Source organism: Castor canadensis, chromosome 6, assembly GCF_047511655.1.
Source record: "Castor canadensis chromosome 6, mCasCan1.hap1v2, whole genome shotgun sequence".
NCBI classification, from domain to species: domain Eukaryota; kingdom Metazoa; phylum Chordata; class Mammalia; order Rodentia; family Castoridae; genus Castor; species Castor canadensis.
The window spans coordinates 9,586,220-9,592,490 of NC_133391.1; the positions used below are offsets into that span (position 1 = coordinate 9,586,220).

Below are 6,271 nucleotides of genomic sequence, written 5' to 3' on the forward strand. Positions count from 1 at the left end.
AATGAGACAAGGATGCCCACTATCTCCACTCCTATTCAACATAGTACTGGAATTCATAGCCAGAGCAATTAGGCAAGAAGAAGGAATAAAAAGAATACAAATAGGTAAAGAAATGGTCAAAATATCCCTATTTGCAGATGACATGCTCCTATACCTTAAAGATCCAAAAAACTCTACTCAAAAGTTCCTAGACACCATCAACAGCTATAGCAAGGTAGCAGGATATAAAATCAACATAGAAAACTCATTAGCATTTCTATACACTAATAATGGAAAAACTGAGAAAAATGTATGAAAACAATTCCATTTACAATAGCCTCAAAAAATATCAAATACCTAGGTGTAAACCTAACAAAGAATGTGAACAACCTCAACAAGGAAAACTATAAACTTCTGAAAACAGAGATTGAGGAAGACTATAGAAAGTGGAGAGATCTCCCATGCTCATGGATTGGTAGAATCAACATAGTAAAAATATCTATACTTCCAAAAGTAATCTACATGTCTAATTCAATTCCCATCAAAATCCCAATGACATTCATCAAAGAGATTGAAAAATCTACTGTTAAATTTATATGGAAATACATAAATTTTTATTGAGTATAGCCAAGGCAATACTAATAAAAAGAACAATGCTGGAAGTATCACAATACCCGACTTCAAACTGTATTACAAAGCAATAACAATAAAAACAATAAAAACAGCATACCTGTCATATGAAGACCAGTCGAACAGAATAGAGGACCTGGATATGAAGTCACACAACTATAACCAACTTGTCTTTGACAAAGGTCCTAAAAATATACGATGGAGAAAAGACAGCCTCTTCAACAAAAACTGCTGGGAAAACTGACTAACAGTCTGCAAACAACTGAAACTAGATCCTTGTTTATCACCCTATACTAATATTAACTCAAAATGGATCAAGGATCTTAATATCAGACCCCAAACTCTAAAGTTAGTACAGGAAAGAGTAGGAAATACTTTGGAATTAATAAGTATAAGGAAAGACTTTCTCAATGGAAATCCAGCAGCGCAGCAACTAAGAGAAAGCATAGATAAATGGGACTTCATAAAACCAAAAAGCTTCAGCTCAACAAAAGAAATTGTCTCTAAACTGAAGAGAACACCCACAGAGTGGGAGAAAATATTTGCCTGCTACACATCAGACAAAGGACTGATAACCAGAATATATAAGGAAACTAAAAACTAAATTCTCCCAAAATTCATGAACCAATAAAGTAATGGGTAAGTAGACTAAACAGAACTTTCTCAAAAAAAGCAATTCAAATGGCCAAAAAACACACGAAAAAATGCTCACCATCTCGAGCCATAAAGGAATTGCAAATTAAAACCACACTAAGGTTCCACCTCACTCCTGTTAGAATAGCCATCATTAGCAATACCACTAATAACAGGTGTTTTCAAGGATGCAGGGAAAAAAGAACCCTCTTACACTTCTGGTGAGAATGTAAACTAGTACAACCACTCTGGAAAATAATTTGGCAGGTTCCTAAAAATCTATACATAGATCTACCATATGATCCAGCAATACCACTCTTGGGGATATACCCAAAAGAATGTGACACGGGTTACTCCAGAGGCACCTGTACACCCATGTTTATTGCAGCTCTATTCACAATAGCCAAGTTATGGAAACAGCCAAGATGCCCCATTACTGACAAATATATCAAGAAAATGTGGCCTTTATACACAATGGAATTGTATGCAGCCATGAAGAAGAACAAAATGTTTTCATTCACGGGTAAATGGATGGAATTGGAGAACATCATTCTGAGTGAGGTTAGCCTGGCCCAAAAGACCAAAAATTGTATGTTCTCCTTCATGTGCAGACATTAGATCAAGGGCAAACATAATAAGGGGATTGAACTTTGATCACATGATAGAGAGAGAGCACACAAGGGAGGTGTGAGGATAGTTAAGACACCCAAAAAACTAGATAGCATTTGTTGCCCTCAATGCAGAGAAACTAATGCAGATACTTAAAAAGGACCGAGGCCAATAGGAGAAGGGGACCAGGAACTAGAGAAAATGTTAGTTTGAGAACAATTAACTTAGAAGGTAACACACATGTACAGGAAAGCAATGCAAGTCAACTAGCAAAAACCCTTGGTCCTTCCTATTACTGCTTAAACTCTCTCTTCAACAAAATTAGAGATGGGGGCAAAATAGTTTCTGCCTTGCAGCAAGGGGTTCAGGGGGTAATATAAGGGGTGGGGGAGTAATGAGGGGGTGGGGATAAGGGTGGAGAAATGACCCAAACATTGTATGCACATATGAATAAAATTTTTTTAAAAGACTGATTCAGGAGCTATGATGTGCTTAGCTGGGTCCCCTTGGGCTTTTCATTATAGTATATGGTCTTGCTTGTCATGAATAGGAGCATGGGACAGGATTTGGGTCTCTCTAATCACACCCCAGGGACTTCCCCAACCTTGCTTACTTTCATGCAGAGCTGGGAGCCTGGTCCCATTCAGATGAAGAAACCCTGTATGGGAGGAAAGTCTCTGGGGAATTCCCTTTCTATCCTAGGTGTTTGGTGGGGCTACCAAGAACAGAGCTAGGCTGCCCTGCCTCAGAGGTCCTGTGGTCATTCCCAAGATGGCTGAAACTCTCTATATGCTCTCTACACCTGATCAATGTTACATGACACACCCACACACATACCTACGACACAACAAAGACTCCACTGGGAAGAGTACCTTTATTGAAAAATACATGACATCATGGGCCTCTGACAACACCACACTGAGACAGACAATGGCTGAAGACAAGCCATCAGGAGGTTTGACCCACCTGAGTAGCCCAGCAGGACCAGGCACAGCCTCAGATGAAACCAAGATCACTGCTGATGGACACTCCTGCATGTAGGGAGATTTTGCCCTCCTTGGCTTTGATGGCCTGCACCTTTTATTCTTCAGTTCCTGCTGTCTCTAGTATCTGAAACTGGGCCAGCAAGAGAGGAGCACCAGGGCCTGCAAGGTCGCAGGAGATCAGGGGCCTGAGAGACCTCACTGACATCAGTCTGAACTGCTGCTCTGGCTACTTGACCCAGCATCTGTGATAAAGCCTACCAGGACCCCAGCTCTGAAGGGTGGGGGCCTCACTCCCAGTAGGCCTGTGCCATGAGCAGCTCCCCTTTCTCCATTTTGTAATGGGTGTGTGGATTTACTTTGTTTTATGGAATATTTTTAAATATCAAATGCTCCCTCCTTCTTGCTCAAGGGCAAGAGGGCCAGGTGATGTTATTGGGGAACCTTCAGCAAGACTAGGTGGTGGGGTGAGTGATGCAAATTAGGTTCAAGAGCTCCTACAGCCCCACTCCAATGACCCAATTTCATGTTCCCCAAGTTCATGACAGTCAGTGGCTTATCTAGGCTCTCCCTTGCCTCCAAGAGCTGACCCCTCACCCTTAGGAAGTGGGCAAGTACACATGTGTCCATTGTGCAGGGTGGGCCCATTCTTCCATTTGGCCCAGCCTCCCCACAGTCCTGCTGCCTCAGGAGCTATCCTGGCCTCATGTCCTCCTTCCTGATTCTTCATGAGGAGGGAAAGAAATTGGCAAGGCCAGAGATCACAGCCTCTGCTACCGAGAGACATGTATTCAAATCCTGCTCTGGCCTCCATGATCCAGGACCTTTGGCATGTTATTTACATCCCTCTGAGATGCTGTCCCTGCTGCCAGAGGTGATAATGACCCTACCTGCTAAGGTTAGATGCAACAATGTGAGGAAAGCTCCTTTGGCATGCCTCAACTCCTCAAAGACTCAGTAATTGATGAGTACTAGGGTTAGTTTTTATACTCAGACCAAAAAAATTTTTCCAGCAGGAAATGAGGGCTCTGCCAGGAATATTGGTTCCCTGCAGACCCTACCCCTGGCCATACCTTCCATCTTCAAGGCCCACTGACTGTCAGTGTCCATCACAATGGAGCATGCAAATAGCCCAATCCCAGGTGGACACGTTCAGGGACCAGCAGCTGCACTGGCCCCAGGGCTGTGTGTCTAGCAAGTACTGAGGCTTGTTCTGGAGTGCTAGGCTCTTACTTCCTACCACTGGCTTGGTCAACACTCTTCTTCTCAGGGTCAGAACCCAGCAGGGTAGCAAGAGCATAATTGGTTTGGGTACCACTGCACCTCATCTCGAGGTGGAATCTCAGGGCAGTGTCCTGAAGAAAGACCCCCACTTGGGGGCAGCTAGGGGGTCTGGAAGGAGAGATGGAGGGGAATGGAAGTACCTTGGTGCTCTTGGAGGCACCTTTGCTCCCAAGACATGGTCATGGGTAGAAGTCATTGTCCAACAGGAAGGAGACAAAATACCCTACTCACCCATTAATTCATCCACTCACCCATTCATTTATCCACTCAACCATTCATTTATCCATTCACCCACTCATTCATACACTGACCCATTCATTCATGCACCAATTCATTCCCCATTCATTCATCCATCCAATCATTCATCCGCCCATTCATTCATGCACCCACCCATCACACATTCATTCTTCCAATCATCATGCATTCATCCACCCACTTATTCTTTAACAAATGTCAGGAGCCTGAGCTCCAGACCTACAGAGATGCCTATTTTCCCTTGCACAAGGGGCCCCTCATGTGCTGAGAATTACAGAAAACCCAAACATTGATGTAAGGAAAGGTGGAAACAACAAGGATGACCCAGGGACTGGTTCATGGAGGAGATGTTTAGAGCAGGTCATGAGGTGGGAATCAGTGTTCAGCAGACAGAGGGACCAGCCTGAGCACATGCATGGAGGTGGGGGCAGCCTGGCACAACTGGGTGTAGCCCGTCATGGGCCTTGCAACACTGAGGAGAGACTGGGGCCACAGAGCTTGTACCTCATGAGGGGTATTTAAGCAGAGGAACAGGGTCAGATGGGCTTGGGGAAGACTATTTGGTAGCCAACTTGTGGAATCCCTGAAGCAGGGGAACCAGAGGCCAGTCATATGTTTCACGATAAGAACTCTCTCTACCAGGAATTTCACCGCCTATTCAGTGGCTGCACACTCTCATCCTGGTAGGGAAGAAAGGCCAGGTTCAAAGTCAAGGTCAATGAAGTGCAGAAGTCCAGGTCATCCAGATAATGTGGACATGCCTCACAGCCCTCCCAACTCTTTCCATCTATCACCACCATCATTACAAAAGGCCTCCATTGTTGAATGTCTGCTGTGTACCAGGCTGGGGTTCCAACCGTGGTTCGCAGATGAAAAACCTGAGCACAGACAGAGCAATTGACACCTCCATGGTCACAGATACTGACCATGGCCAATCTGGCTTCAAATTCAGAGAACTCAGCCTCAAGCCTTGGCTTTTCCTTTTCCTCTTACCACAGCATGGTGCCCTACCTCCCGAAAATCCCATGATGATGTAGAGCACACGTGCCAGCTGGACTTCTGTCTGAATGCCAACCTAAGGTCATCAGACAGGCAAACGCAGCAAAGAAGGCGAGGGACAGGCCAAAAAAGTCAAGGGACAGCTGGGCCTCCCCAGACTTTTGGCAGGAGGTGACACTGCAAACACATCGATCTCATGCATGGGAGATATGATGCCTGGCCAATAGGCATAGTTACCTCTGCAGTGGTGGCTTTGTCCCCTTCATTCACATTCATGCTGGGTTCACTCTAAAGTAAAAGCCACATGGTCAACACCCTGAATGGACACTGGACACCACACCCCTCTTATAGCTTGGGGCAGTCAAGCTTGGGCACAAGTGCCAAGCCTGGGTGACTTTTTGCATAAAAAGTGTGAGGGAGGCTTGCAGAGGGACCTAGTGTTGGTTTTAAGGACTTAATTCTGCTTCTGCAATAGGGGAACTCCGTGAGCTCCTCTAGGAAATCACTCAATCCAACTGACTCCCAGTATCCTGTTCTTGTGGTCTCTATAATGGGACCACTAATGCCAGCTTCACAATATGTCATTCACTGGGCAGCTCCAACTGTGTGACCTTGAGCAGTTTACTCTGCTTCTCTGTGATTCTGTTTCCTCATTTCTAATATGTGAGTGATACTGGTATCTACATCATCATTATTGAGAAGGTTATGTCCACCAATCCTATCATGAGCTTAGGCTAGATCCTGGATGCCAGAGGTGCTGTCAAAATGATTATTGTTGTTACTTATCACTAGATAGTGGAAGCAAAGGTTGTGAAGTGTAAATGCATGATGGATGAAGGACACCTGCACTGTGCAGCACATAGGAGTTCATCAGTAGAGCTCCACTCTGCCTGGTCCCT

General features: G+C 44.7%; 1 pseudogene; it reads right to left on the reverse strand.

Annotated features, from left to right (window-relative positions):
• LOC141424260 (vomeronasal type-2 receptor 116-like) overlaps positions 1–5,648 on the reverse strand; it is a 32,269-nt pseudogene extending 26,621 nt beyond the window's left edge.
• Between the last annotated feature and the right edge of the window lie 623 nt (positions 5,649–6,271).